Here is a 15,272-nt window from a genome sequence, read left to right as displayed (position 1 = left end):
TGTCGTGAGCAGGTGCACCCCACCACCAACACTGCTATCCGTGCCCCAGTACATGTGGCTGTAGCTGGTGTACTGCCACAACATCCTCTCCCGCCTACAGGGTGTCAAGGTCCGGGTCACCTCCATCTTTGGAACGGTTCAGAAGATGGTTTGGACCAAGAAGGTAAATGTGGTTCTATAGCACAAGCTCAGTTAAAAGCATCTCCGCACCTGTCAGCCTCTGCAACATGGACAGTCTGTGTGTCATTTCTTGTAATTGTAGAGATGGATTTCGCAAATCTGAGGGCACAGCGCAACCAGCAGCTTCGCCTGCCGCCCTCTGATGAGGCCACCAAGGGCCCACGCGGGACCACCGGAGCTGCTGTGAGGGCCAAGACGCTGGAGGAGGTGGAGAAGGAGGCCCCAGCCCACGTCATCTCCAAGGGCGGTGACCCCGGTAACCGCATGCTGGTGCTGGGCTGCCACTGCATCCAGTTCGGTAAGTCCTGGGGTCAAACGTTCCGCTGGATCCTGGAGAACGGCGTGGGCTACGCCATTTATGTCATGTGGTGTTTAGCCACCGGCGGGAGCGGGAGAGAAGTGCCTCCAAAAGTCCCCTTATGGGCAACAAGGACACACTCGCCCAGTACTCGTGCGCCCACCCTGCTTTTGCGGAGGAACTGCGGTTCTACGGGGTGTGTGAGCGGTTCTAGGGGGTGTGTGTGAGCGGTTCTAGGGGGTGTGTGTGAGCAGGTCCTTCAAACCCTCCCGCTGGTGGTGGCGCCTACATCTCCACCTCCTCAGGCATGATCCTCTCCAGCACCCCCCCCCCCCCCCCACCACCTCCTCAGGCATGATCCTCTCCAGCACCCCCCCCCCCCCCCCACCACCTCCTCAGGCATGATCCTCTCCAGCACCCCCCCCCCCCCCCCCACCTCCTCAGGCATGATCCTCTCCAGCACCCCCCCCCCCCCCCACCACCTCCTCAGGCATGATCCTCTCCAGCACCCCCCCCCCCACCACCACCCCCCCCCACCACCTCCTCTGTCATGATCCTCTCCAGCACCCCCCCCCCCCCCCCACCACCTCCTCAGGCATGATCCTCTCCAGCACCCCCCCCCCCCCCACCACCTCCTCAGGCATGATCCTCTCCAGCACCCCCCCCCCCCCACCACCTCTGTCATGATCCTCTCCAGCACCCCCCCACCACCTCCTCAGGCATGATCCTCTCCAGCACCCCCCCCCCCCCCCCCCCACCACCTCCTCAGGCATGATCCTCTCCAGCACCCCCCCCCACCACCTCCACAGGCATGATCCTCTCCAGCAGCCCCCCCCCACCACCCCCCCACCACCACCCCCCTCACCACCACCTCCTCCTCTGTCATGATCCTCTCCAGCACCCCCCCGCCCCACCACCACCACCCCCCACCATCACCACCTCAAGTTAACGTTTGGAAAGCCAACAGAAGTTGAGCAGACAAAGAGAAGGAGGGAAGGTGAGAATGGTAATGGTTGAAATCAATACAGATGTAATAGAATAAGAATAACTCCCCTGTGAGACAACACAAGCCTGACCAGCTTTGTAGAACCAACGGGTGCACAGTTGAAATGCACCTATTTCAGGGACATCTGCTGCTCTAGAATAGGTATAATGATTTGAAATGCTCCATACACACGGTGCTCATATCATCACACACACACACCTCAGGTTGAAGCTGCTCCACCTACGTTCGAGGTTCCGGCTCGGGCTCCAGCGTTGACCAGGGAGGAGCCCTGTTGCGTGGAGGAGACGGAGCCAACCAGCGAAGAGGAGGAGGAAGGAGAGGAACATGGAGCAGCCCGTAACACCCACTCCTGCTCCGGCTGAGGTACAAACACACCCTCCACATCAGTGGAGGAGACGCCACCTGGGGGGGCCGACCAGTGAAGAGGAGGAGGAAGGAGAGGCTACATGTGGCTGTTACTGGTGTACTGCCACAACATCCCGCCTACAGGCTGTGAAGGTCCGGGTCACCTCCATCTTTGGAACGGTTCAGAAGATGGTTTCGACCAAGAAGGTAAATGTGGTTCTATAGCACAAGCTCAGTTAAAAGCATCTCCGCACCAGTCAGCCTCTGCAACATGAAGGACAATCATCAAATGTACGTACTGGGTGGAAACTGTCCAGCAGTGACACCAGCATCAACGCCAACGGCAAAAATTATAGCAGGTGGTAGATCTTCTGTGATACGGGTGCAGTGCCCTAAATGTGCAGTTGTCCTAAATAAAAAAAAATCTCAAGCTACACATGAAGAGACGACACCCAATGCGGCGGTCCATACACTACCTCAGCATCATGGAGCCCTTCACATCAAGAGATGTCATGAGCAGGTGGGTAGAGCCTTCACAGCACCTCTATGTTGACCGGGACTGTTGTTCGTCCCACGGGGATCCAAGACAGCTGCTATGTTCCATGAGTGAGACATGTGACTCTTCTGTAACACAAGATGTGCTCCTCTGTAGGCTTGCCTGCGACCGGCGGGTTATCGTCCAGCTGCGTAAGCGTACTCTGGGGAACAGCGCCATGCAACTCTGTTAGGCACACGCAGAGGCCTAGATGCGGCGGTCCATACACTACCTCAGCATCATGGAGCCCCTCACATCAAGAGATGTCATGAGCATGTGGGTAGAGCCTCCACAGCACCTCTAGGTTGAGCGGGACTGTTGTTCGTCCCACGGGGATCCAAGACAGCTGCTATGTTCCATGAGTGGGACACCTGGCACCTGATGCAGCACTTCACGTCAGGTGTCACCACCAAAAGCCGCCAGCTGTATAAGGCCTATCTGCAGCAGCTGTCTTCCTGTGGGACCCACAGGACGCAGCTCAACGCAGAGAAGAGGATGCTTGAGGTGCAGGGGATGTAGCTGACCTTCCCGTCCCACACCAGAGCGTGGAGGCTGCGGGGAGATGGCTCTCCATTGCCGTCGAGGTTCAGGACCTTGCCACGGTGTGGAGGCTTTCTACAAACACCGGATCGTCTTTTACAGCACAGTGACACCATTCTTAAAAAAAATCATTGTGTCCCATTCACAGCTGTATAACACTGTCATGCCTTTGTACAGTAAATAACTGTAGAAAAAAAAATGGCGAATTACTGTCAGGAACTGTCCGCTTTAGACCGACAAAGATACGCTGCAAAGTTGACCTTGCTAAACGGTAAAGTGCTTCCAGATCCGTACAGGATTAACAATTGGATACAGGACCCCAGCAGGTGGCCTAAAATTCAATGGCCCAATGTCTACAATTATGTTATCGAAACGCCGAGCGTATATACAAAAGACAAACTGCTGGCTTACAAATCGTTAGATGCATACAAATATGTTTTATCTGGACACGTCCAAGAAATTTCCTATCGCGATTTTAATGGAACAGACTTTTGTGTTGTACGGGCAGATGTCCTGCCAAATCAGAGGCAAAGTGGCAAAGACATGTATGATGCCTGGGGCCATCGTTCATAAATCTGACAGTTGGATATTGACCGCTAACTGTACCTGCATAGCTGGGTAAGGAAGTATTGTAAAGGCCTATTCGGACGGGATTAGTTTTATGGGGTGACGTCAGGTAAATTAATAATTACCAGGTAATGTAGTCCCGTCCGGACGCACCATGTCAGTAAACATAACGGAGAATGTCGGTGACATTTACAGACACTTTTACCTTCCGTAAAACGGTCCGGAGAAATTACCTTAGGTAATATTAATCCCGTGCGAACGCGACCCTCTGTAAAGATGTCTGTAATATTTCGTCACATCCTGATTTGAAAACAATTCCACCATAGTCTGAATGAAACATAACATGATGTGCAGCTCCTAATAGGACGTTAGCTAGTTTGCCTAATAGCTTGATATTGTTAGCCATTTCAAACCACTTATGGCATAACATAAAGCTAACGTTTGCTAGTTTAACCAACTTGTGTAGTCTTTCAAATCTGAATGCCGCACGTACCTGACGCAAAATATCATGTGCACGGCGACGAAGATGTGACGGCAGAATGTAAACATCTTTACTCCTCCCATGTCAGGTAAAATGACAGAGATGTCTAGTCCCGTCCGAATTGGACATTTATATTACAGAGGTCATATGATAAACCTACGTCCCCCCATAAAACTAATCCCGTCCGAATAGGCCTTTAGCAAACAAAACACAAAATGGCACAAAAAGCAAACCATAAACCCCTCAATAATAATGTAGTAGTGGATGAGAGCAACTGGAAATGTAACTGAATTAAAAGATTGATCGTCTAAATAACGTAATAGTTACTAAACACTATGCCTAATTGTCATAGCGATGTTGCTACACAAGCTAACTTTGTTATCATCAGACTCTTTGGACACGTTCTCACAGATCATTCTCCGTCAACACTGTTAATCTTTATCATTTGATTCACGTTCACAGGCTACTGTAGGTTCCTGTTGTAGCCATGCAACTGCTGTCATGTTCAAAATTGAAATAGCTGAAAGAGTGAGCACGATAGAAACGTCAGTGACATCTGGACCTCGTCTCTGGAGAGATTGCAGGATAGAAGTAAAACCAGCTTCACTCAAAAACATAAGCTCCCAAAACCCCAAAAGACCGGGCAGTCAACTCTGCAGATACAAGGCTGGGACAACTATTAGGCACCCGAAGATCACAAAAGGCATGTAGTATTATAGGGAATAGCTTAATCGTGTAAACCCTTTGCATTGCCACTTGTTGCAAGTCCCCTTCCTTGCTAGTGTCTTCTGCAGGAAAGCAAAACACTCTCCTATTTTTTTGTCGCTTCTTAAATCATGTTGTTTTACATAGCCCTTATGCATCACGATGGGATCATTAACCTAGCATAGGCACCAACAGAGAACTAACACCAGTAGCATATCTGACATTGCATTAGCCTCAGTCACACGATGAAGCAAGCTGCTTTCCACCAACTCTGATATCGCATATATTTCCACCAACTCTGATATCGCACATATTACTAGGATACTACAGGCGGCTTAGCCTTCTGCAACTTCACCACATCCGCAAGCTTCTCACGACTTCTGGAGTTCACTGTCGCGTCCTTCCTTGGGAAATAACGGTAGGCCTACTGTTCTGATTCTATGCACTGACAAGTAATATCGGCCTATACTGTGTGTCTGCTGCCAATCATATGGTTTAAGAAATATAACACAATCAGGCCTTTTGCTGTTCTGATTCTATGCATCGACAAGTTGTCTAGGCCTTGTGGACATGTGGGTATGTTCATTAATGTGATCACTGTCTTTGTAGTTATGTCCAGTAGCTGCAACACAAGATACCGAACTGCCATTGGTGCTGGCTCAACTGCTGTTGCCACTGTCCCTATTGCCGCCACCTGGTTAAATTAAAAAGCCTTGTAAGCCACAGGTACTCCGACACTAATGTTCCTGCGTTATGTATCCATGTGTAACGGATGCCAGCTAGTTAGCTGTGCTTGTCGAACATTAGTAAACCTCACTCCCCGACGCCTCAAGAGCGCTGCTGGCATGAAAGCTAGTAGCCTGGGCTTTTAGCTGGATTGTTAACGCACTCAACTCCGGATCCAAGATGCTGCTGTTTCGCGGGTTTCCCATATGGCCAACAAGGACTGGAAATAAATTACCCGGACCCCAAGTGGGGGGAGGGCCCCTAAGGAGTTGAATTTTATTTAATTTAAAGATCTTGTTAATTAATATAGATGGAAATATTTCGAGCAAATGCATCAGTTGATTGATGTACTAAATTCTGTCCAAGCCTACATGGTTTAAGGGCAGGCACTCTCCCTTGCACGAAATGGTTCAGTCCGCCTTGGCGCATTTTTGAAATAGCGTTCATTCTGCCGAGGCGGCAATGCAGACGGTGTTAAAGGGATATTCCGCTATTTTTGGAAATAAGCTCATTTTCCACCTCCCCTTGAGCAAAACAATTGATATTTACCTTTTCCCCGTTCATCCAGGCATTCTAGCTTCAGCCTAGCATAGATCATTGAAACGTATTAGACCATTAGCATCTCGCCTGCTAGCATCATGTTAAAAAGTGACTAAGATTTCCAGTAATTTTCCCATTTAAAACGTGTCTCTTCTCAAGTTAGATGCAATAAGACCAACTGAAAATTAACCCTGGCGTTTTTCTAGGCTGATTTGACATGGAACTACACTCTCATCTGGCGTAATAATCAAAGCAACTTGCAAACTACTGGCACTACTACTGCTTGTTGTCTATGGGGACTATTTTCAGATGCTGCGTTATGTTACTGCGCCCATCGTAAGTTGCCTTGATTATAACGCCAGATGAGAGTGTAGTTCCAGTTCCACTAAAAATGACCACCCTAAATAAATGCGGAAGTAGTCGGGGGTTTTTTATATATAGGCGGTCTTGTGCATCTCTACGTGTCACGATTGGCCACCATCACCTCAACCCCCGAGATCGCGCACAGACATAAGATGAAAGCCTAGTTTGACAAATTTATCACATAACTGCTATCGTAGGATCACATAACTTAATACCCAGATTAAGACTTTGTGTAGCCTCGATGTCTGAAGCCTACCTTACACTGGCAAGATTTGGGAAAGATTCTTGAAAGATTGTAGTCTTTTGAGTAAAGCTTGAATGAGGGGCATTAGTTAAAAGACTACAGTCTTTCAGAAATCTTTCCCAAATCTTGTCAGTGTAAAGCCTACCTTACATTGCCAGACTTTGCAAAGATTTGGAAAAGATTTTTGAAAAACTACAGTCTCAGACCCTCTCACATCTAATGACAATTCATTGAGGTTTTAGTCACAGTCTAGTCACAGGCCAGTCTCTGATTAGGATTTTGCAAAGACTGTGGGTCACTATTTACAAGACTGCTGCTAGATTCCTTCAAATTATTTCCATCGTGCAATGGGCTACACGTCATCATTCACAGGAAATCACATGATAGCCTACTCATATCAAAGTATTTTTTTCGCGTTTCTGCAGCATTGTTTGATGTGTGACATCACTAACAGATATAGAGCTGTTCTGTCACGTAGAACAACCGACTAATAAATTATAAGAAATGAAATAACAAATAATCATAAAGGCTACAGCTGTCGCCTATTTTGCCCCTTCCTGTTTCATGTTCGCGCAAGGTTACTATTGGTTTTTAATGTTCACGTCACTATTTGCATGAGCCACGACTGAAAAGACTTCCGATAATATCAAACATGTTTGATATTGTCGTAACGGCAAAACTAGAAAAAGACTGCCTCCGACGGACCTAAAACCGCTAAGATTGGCACCTTACACTAAACGATTTAGATGACGGGAGCGCGCTGCGATTTCAGTACAACGCCCGATTTTGGAAATTTAGTCGCCGACTGTTAAAACAGACCAAAATCGTGCAATGTAAGCCAGCCTTAAGGTAGGCTTTACTTGCCCCACTGCACTCAAATATCGTTTATCGAAGCTAACTCTTTGTTTATCCTTTTATCGCTCTCTCAAATCTCAGTTGTTTTCTTTCTCTCTCTAAAATATAATTTACAGATTATATACCCTATGATTTCTATTAGAATTCTACATGTGTTTAAGTGTTAAGGTAATACTTTTCTCCTTGGGACAGGCTCTTTTGAGTCGAGGACTGAATGCAAGAGTTATCAAACAAATGTGTGTAGCATGCTAACCAGATTGATTATCTTTTAACATTTCCCCCTCAAGTATCAGTTATCCTCTTATCTCTCCCTCCCTCTCGAATATCGTTCATTGAAGTTCACTCTTGATATTGGTTAGCAAAGCTCCCTTCGCTGTAGATCATCGGGCCCCATCAAATATCGTTTACGCTCTCGCGAATATCATTTATCGAAGTTAACTATCGAATATCCTTTATCATCTCACCCTCAAATATAATTAAAAAATTCTCACAGGTTCTCATAGTGATAAGCAAAGGAATGCGATCTGTTTGAGTTCTTTAACCATGAAAATCAGTCTTTCCCTGCAGCATTGAGTGACTTACTGACAAACTCCACATGGGTCAGAAGTCTAAGCTTGTCAACATTCTGGAAAAGTATTTTCTCCTCCAGACAAAGAACCCAAATGTGATCCCATCATAATCGATGGGTCTTCTCTTGTTTATTCATTGTTAAGGCATCAGTTACATTTGAAGAATATGGTGTTCAAGAGGTTGTTCCAAAGATTCAGGCCTACTCCAAAGTATGTTAGGACAGACATTGTATTTGACGTTTACTGCAATTCCAGTCTCAAGGCAGAAACATGATCAAGATGAGGCAAGGGCGGCAGATGTAGAGTGTGTGCCGAGCCAAATGACCACTTAACGAGAACCTTCAAGCGAGACAATGACAACGAAACAGATCTTTTTGGGTTTCTAGCTGACCTAATTACATTGCATGCAAATGCAATGTACTGTTATCACTGTTATTATTATTATATCTCCCGACCAAAATCAATGGTTAATGACGCTAAAACCACTGAACTGTTTCACGTCATTCAAACACTCCTACAAAGGTCTTGTAGATTTGACGATTGTATTTTCTAACATTTGTGAACTTTGTACTTTTTGAGATATTTACGATAAAAGAGTTTAAAATTCCCATAGAGTTTGCATTGAGACCCTTTGGCGGCAAAGATTAATTGATACGTCAGTGCTAGGCTGTCAGTAATCAAGGATCTTTGATCCAAAGCCATGCCACCGCTGCGCTAAACCAGGCTAAACCTGAATGTTATGTCTACTCATTAAGCTGTAACAGCTATGAAAACATTCTACCATGCCACAGCTGCTGTAAACCAGGACATTATTGTCTTGTCTCCTGTTAGGGTACTCCTTAATTGATTTGTTTATATCGTTACAGTAACTGGTTTGCTCTCGGTAATGTTATCAACAGCTAAAGACAATCTAACCTAACGTCAATGTAAACACTGTAGCTAGTGACAAGCACGGTAGGCATCTCGGCAGCTAGAGCAGCCTACACGACACCGATCTTCACCCAGCGTTTGTCCAACCTGATAGACAGCCTATAATTGCACTATTTAGGTTCAAGTTTTCTTCTCGCAGTGGTTTCTAGTACAAACTGCATTGCTATCATTTTCACTTTGTTTGTTTGTTAGCAAGCTAGTCGTTTCAGCTATAGGGACTTGCCAGCCAGGCGATCATTTAAAGCTTTCAGTATCATTCACAAATTAAAAGCCTTTGTTAACAGCTTATTGTATTCCCTATTAGGACAATCACACATCTGGAAACACTACAAAGAACATACTAGCTCATCCTGTAATATGTGTAGCCTACATAAAATATCCTACTGTTAGCTAACGTTACATAGATATCCTACCTGTTGCTGCATCATCGTTGATTGGCGTTGTTTGAGATTGTATTCCGTATTCCAATGGTGTCTAAGTCTATATAGCCTATGGCCTACTTTTAACCTGCATTAGTGTAGATATGAAGGCAATGTAAACAATCCTACCAGTCGTTTCACTGCAGGCTACTGAAGTCAGCTCTTGCAACTCGTCTGAAGTTGGCAACTTCATTTCAGTCTTTTAAATTCTAATAAATGAAGAGTTATTTTCCAACATAGCCTACATCCACAATTTTGATGCATTTTCATAAATCACTTTTTAAATGTGACTTTCCAAGTAATTTCAGTGGAATTGTAATTGGGTAATTGTTATTTATCTATTCTTCTGTGTAGCCTAGTTGTCTTTTTAACTATAGGCCTAATACAATGTTTTACACAGCCAGCAACATTTTTGCATTAACATGCATTCCTTCCATGGAATTACATTTTCTAGTTGTGATTTGGTGTCCAGATTAATATGGTGAATGTGACCAAAAAAGAAAATGATGTTTGCAACCAACCTGAGAGGCTGGAAGGTCTAGGTTCTTGCAACCATGAAGAGGCTGCCTGACACTATAGAATCGTTCTGCATGCCCTTCGTGTATGGTATAAAATTCTTGCCAAAAGTTTGTTGTCTGTAGAAATATTTTTGAGCTCGTGAAAATGTTTTATGTACATGCCTTAAGATTTTGTGGTTGTAAAAAAATGTTTGTGCATGTAAAATTGATTTGGTAATCTGCAAATCCATAGTCACTGTGTGGATTTTTTTTGTGAGTTTGTATCGGGGTTTACACACACAGGTTTTCCTTTCACAAGTCCATATCAGCTTTCTACAGACACGAAACAGACCTACGAGTACGAAACAAATTTACAAGTACAATCACAGCACTGCTAACTGACCGGCCAGTCAGCCAATCAGCTCGCTTCCTTAATTCTGAAACGCTGGACATACCGGTACATCCATGCAAACACCAGTCAGAAGAGGTAAAATACTGGCAATAGAGGACGACACTGAAGTTGTGGTAGGTTTAATTTCTTTGCCCTGTACATGAAACAGCCTTAATTTTGTTTCGTCCTTGGTAGGAATGTACATAGCTAGTTAACGTTAAGTAGCTAAGCAGTTTTGATCTAGCTAACTAAGTACATTCCTAACAAGAACGAAATCACAACTTCAGTGTCGTCCTCTGTTGCTAGTGTTTCACCTCTTCTGACTGTGGTGTTTGCATGGATGTACCGGTATGTCCAGTGTTTCAGAATTAAGGAAGCTAGCTGATTGGCTGGTCAGTAAGTAGTGCTGTGATTGGCTGTTTGGGGAAAATTTTTACAAAAGTTTTTTGTAAATTTGTTTCGCACCCGTAAATCTGTTTCATGTCTGCAGAAAAGAGATGAACATTTGCAAATGAAAAATCTGTGTGTGCTAAAACCGTTCGCACACTCGGTAGCAGACATTCAGACATGAAACATGCGTCCTTTTTCCATCAGATTTTCAAGCGCATTAACTCTTAAAGCAAATTATGTTTTAGCAACATAAGAAGCGCCAAGACGGTTTTCCATTCAAAAGAACAATTCTAGCGAATCAAAATGATGTCATCAGAGCCCTGTTAATGCGCATATTTCTACTGCGCTAGATGGTTTTCCATCAACAGTTGTAGCGAATGGAACACTTCTAGCGAATTAATCAAAGGTAGTGAGTGGTACACCCGGGTACACCATTGTGAGGTGAACGTCTTTGTATGCGCGAGAACTCAAATTCTCGCGCCTACATTGTGAACATTCTGAGCAGGCGTCACAGTGACTTATATCGCTACAAACCTTTTCCATCACATTTATATCGATTTAACTCTCCTTAAACCACCTCTGGCGAGCGAATTAACTTATCACGACAAAACCGAGGTTAGAGCGATATAAGCCATTTTCCATCACATTTGTCGCAATAACTTTTGATGCGCATCGTTTTTAAGCGAATTAACTTTATAATGGAAAAAGGGCTATATATGCGAAATGTATACGATCACCTGTTATTCGGCTACCGCCGTTCATTCCGACATACCAGCACTCCGACATTGACGTCCAATTGTCGTAGTGGAGGCATGTCTCTTTATGCGAGAAAGTCCCACCACTCCAATATTTTTTTTTTCCATGGTCGCAGTGGCGGTATTTAACTTTTTTTTCAAACAACGTGCCATTCCGACATGAGGTCATCAATAGGCTATTAATATCAGAACTATATCCAATTGTGTAAAATAATAAAGATTCACATTTAAAATGTCATTGTGAAGACTTCTTGATATGGTTAGACTATGTGTCTGTTGCGTGCACGACTCGGGGAAGTGAAAGCAGTTCTAGACATGGCAAGTTTTCTTCTCTGTCTCATTATTCGCGGACTAAGTGGAGCTAAATTAAGTTATTATTTTCGTCTGTTTTATGGCCTAGAAGGTTGTATTTGGTATCTGTGGATAGCTCTAGCTCTCCTCTTTTATCTGACATGCAAGTCGTATCTTTTTAACCACGGTTTCACGAGTAAATCAAACGAAAGTATAGCGGTAGCCGACACTATATGATTCTTATTTGTTTGTCACTTCGTCTGTTTCTATAACACAAAAGGATCGATGTGTTTGGTATCAACGGAAAGCTCTGTTTCTCCTCTTTCATTTGATATGCGTGTTATGTCTGTGCGATGCCTGGTCCCGGAGTAATTCAAGCGAGAGCAGGCTGCGTGGGTGAACGCAGAGCAATAGACTGTAAATATGATATACTTTCATTTAAATTCATGATTTTATTTTTATTTTCATACTTGATCGTACAGACACGTGTCTAGTCTCGTTGGAAAGCCCCGGTTCTGAGCTCTTTCATGCAATATAGGTCTCATCTCGCTGTGACTAATAATCGTGGAGCAATGTAACAGAGAAGAATGGGTGTGATTTTTGACGCACTTTGCGTCCGTCGGGCTCATAGGGTCCGTCAAATTGACGTGGAAAAAAAATAGGATTTGTAAACTGTCGGAATGGGGGTACTAAAATGTGTCGGATTGGCAGCATGTTGGAATAACACCATGTCTGAATAGCGGCATGTCGGACGAAAGGGATGTCGGACTGGCAGGATGTCGGACTGCCGACATGTAACCCTGTTATTCACATCTATTGTAGAATTTCCGTCAATTCGGCTTTAGTTCGCTGGACAGATAACAGTGTTGTAGTCAAGTCACTATGTCTCTAGTCCGAGTCATTACAACGAAATTCCAAGTCAAGTCCGAGTCGAGTCACTATCGATTCAAGTTGAGTACGAGTTCCACACCATCTGTAATGCCCTATATGCTGGAAATTAAATAACCCACAACAGGCATTTTCCCTCTAACGCTAAACTGTCGCGTTATATAAGCGAAACTCATGCCATGATCTGGGCATAAACGATAAAAGGTGCCAATCTTAGCGGTTTTAAGTCTGTCGGAGGCAGTCTTTTTCTAGTTTTGCCGTTACGACAATATATCGGAAGCCTTTTCAGTCGTGGCTCATGCAAATAGTGACGTGAACATTAAAAACCAATAGTAACCTCGTGCGAACACGAAAACAGGAAGGGGCAAAATAGGCGACAGCTGTAGCCTATATGATTATTTGTTATTTCATTTCTTATAATTTATTAGTCGGCTATTCTACGAGACTGAACAACTCTATATCTGTTAGTGATGTCACACATCAAACAATGCTGCAGAAACGCGAAAAAATTACTTTGATATGAGTAGGCTATCATGTGAGTTCCTGTTAATGATGACGTGTAGCCTATTGCAGAATGGAAATAATTTGAAGGAATCTAGCAGCAGTCTTGTAAATAGTGACCCACAGTCTTTGCTAAATCCTAATCTGAGACTGGCCTGTGACTAAAAACTCAATGAATTGTCTTTAGATGTGAGATGTGAGAGAGACTGTAGTCTTTCAAAAATCTTTTCCAAATCTTTGCAAAGTCTGTCAATGTAAGGTAGGCTTTAGATGACGGGAGCGCGCCGAGATTCTAGTACAACTCCCAAGATTTCTGCCCAATTTTGGAAATTTAGTCGCAGACTGTTAAAACAGACCAAAATCGTGCAATGTAAGCCAGCCTAAAGTTGTCCAACTTGAAGACTGCCGTATCATCATTGAAAAATGCGATCGTCCTTCAATACGCTGCGCTTGAACATAAATGTCTGACCGGATTGGACCCAGTCAGGATTGTTAAGGCATAAAGACTCTTTCCATCTGATAGCAAATTTAGAAGCTAGGCTACATTTCTAGAAGAGGCTGCGATGCACTTAAGCCTGACGGGAGGCTCGTCACATGGTCCTGCTCGTTTTCTCCATCTACAAGAAAACACACAGACTAATTAATACATGTGTTGATTAATTCAAACACGTCTTCGACTTCAAATACGCTTTGTACAGCTATATTTACTCCAGTGTGTCCAACAATACCCCTGTGCCACAACTGCAACGGACTGCAACCTTCTTGGGTAGATAACCCATGGTTGTTCCACTGGTTTCGGAACTCGGTGACCGATCTCCAAACACGGGGTAAATAAATGTAATGCAGGCAAAATAGATGAAGTTCACAAAGGGAGTTGAGGATTCCTTCATCCTCCATAAAGCCGTACAAATCACAGTAGTATTTGCTTGATTTAGCTCAGCCCACAACCTTTCAATCCGCTGGTTATGAACACTGCGACCAGTGATCATGCCCCTTCTGTTCAGTCCTCTATGGTCAAGCATAAATCTGGCTACATGAACATTTTCCGTGCCATGGTCGCTCCTCACTCTAGATGGCAAGCCATACTGTCGGACCCCTTGCTGGAAACTGGTTATTGTTGAGACATTCCAAGTAAATAATCGTGCGACTATAGCTCTACACCCGCCTGTGAATAGTATGAGTAAGCCTCAAACTCCGATTGATGGGATCTATTGATTGAAGAGCCAGTCGAGCCCACCAGTGCTAGACATGTAGATTACGAGCTCTCAAACTGCCACAGTAACTTTCACCGGTGTTTGGCGTATTCCCCAACATTTCCTGAATAACTGCTGCCAGCTGATCGTTAGACAGTGGGGTGAAGCATAAAGGTCGGATGCGTAGACGATGCCTGTGTCTAAACAGAGATCTACAACCGATACCAAGGAAATTTGCCATCCCCTGCCAGTTTAATCCCAGATTCAAGCAGTGCTGTATTTGTGCCGTGGACGACCTCGAAGGCTGCACCTGGGCAGAGGTGCGTTTCATATTCTTGTGCGGTATAAAACTCTGTTAATATATTCTGCAGACATGTATAAAGAGACTCTAAAAGTTCTCTAGGCCTACGCTCACGTCCATCTTCAGACAAGCTAGTAGCAGGCAACACTGGAACAAGGTCTCGAGTGTAAGCGTCAAGTAATCTAAAACTGCTCTCTCTATCCACAACATTTGTTTGTTCTCGATACATCTTAGTACATTTTGAAAACAATGAATAACAGAATATCGGTTACCATTCACTTCAACTTGAAAGTGTCACGGTCTGAGGACTGGCTCGCAGGATTGGACCCAAAAGCAGACAAGAAATCAGGATTCGTAGGATTTAAACTCAATGTCAAAACTCAGCTTCAAAATGGTTGTTCCAAAAATTAGGATTCAGACAAAACAAACCCCTCTAAACAGGCAAGGCAAAAATAGTCCAACACTCAGAAGATTCTAAAAAAACCTCCAAAAATCTAATCACAATCCAAAAGGCAAAAGGAAATCCAAAAATAGTCAAAACTCACAAAAATCAAGATTTTGCGCAGAGGACACTTACGACTTGAGAAGGACTGAAAGACTCAAAATAATCCAGCAAAGAACACAAGTAGAGACAGGGTTTAAATACACAGAACTTAACAAGACTAACAAGACACAGGTGAAAGGAACACTGCAATAATCAGGGAACAAGGCTCAGGTGAGGGATCAGGTCAAGGAACAAAAGCACAACAAGGGTAGACATAG

This window comes from Sardina pilchardus, chromosome 12, assembly GCF_963854185.1.
Source record: "Sardina pilchardus chromosome 12, fSarPil1.1, whole genome shotgun sequence".
NCBI lineage: Eukaryota > Metazoa > Chordata > Actinopteri > Clupeiformes > Clupeidae > Sardina > Sardina pilchardus.
Note: the sequence above shows the minus strand (reverse complement) of the source record.